This window comes from Trifolium pratense, unplaced genomic scaffold (genome assembly GCF_020283565.1).
Source record: "Trifolium pratense cultivar HEN17-A07 unplaced genomic scaffold, ARS_RC_1.1 scaffold_129, whole genome shotgun sequence".
Classification (NCBI taxonomy): Eukaryota; Viridiplantae; Streptophyta; class Magnoliopsida; order Fabales; family Fabaceae; genus Trifolium; species Trifolium pratense.
The window spans coordinates 50,001-50,883 of NW_025721030.1; positions in this window are offsets into that span (position 1 = coordinate 50,001).

Consider the following 883-nt stretch of genomic DNA (forward strand, 5'->3'; position numbering starts at 1 on the left):
TGCCTATGCCAAGTTGGACCAAGGCCCCGTCTCGTTTTGCTATAAGCAAGGGCGTGGCAAGGCACGCGGGGGGCCAAAAAATCAAAGTGCTCCGAAAATATTTTTCCACTTTCCAGTCCCACTTATACATATTATGTGCAGTGTGCACACAAGACACCTTCCCAAAATTCGACTTATATGAGGCGTTTTACGTCAAATCCGCCTATTTTCGGCGTTTCGGCCGAAAAATCAAAATAAATCGAAACTTCCTCGGAATGCTTAGCGACTTTCCAGTCCACTTATACATATTGTGTGCAGTGTGCACACAAGACACCTTCCCAAAATTCGACTTATATGAGGCGTTTTACGTCAAAGCCGCCTATTTTCGGCGTTTCGGCCGAAAAATCAAAATAAATCGAAAATTCCTCGGAATGCTTAGCCACTTTCCAGTCCACTTATACATATTGTGTGGAGTGTGCACACAAGACACCGTCTCAAAATTCGACTTCTAGGCGGCGTTTTACGTCAAATCCGCCTTTTTTCGAGTTTTCGGCCAAAAAATCAAACTCAATCGAAACTTCGTCGGATCGCTTAGCCACTTTCCAGTCCACTTATACTTATTGTGTGGGGTGTGCACAAAAAAAAACGAAGTCAAAATTCGACTTCTAGGTTGTTTTTTACGTGGTATCCGCCCTTTGCGAAGTTTCGGCCGAAAAATTCGTAATTAATTCATCCGACATCGGAATATTACGATTCTTTCGTGGTTTTGCTTGTTTTAATGTCCCTAACAACCATAAAAAAATTCAAAAAAAAATTCGTCTTCTAGGTCCACTTTTAAGCACTTTTAAAAACTTATGGATACAGGGAAAAAAGTGCACTTTTTCTACAAAACTGAAAATGGCCT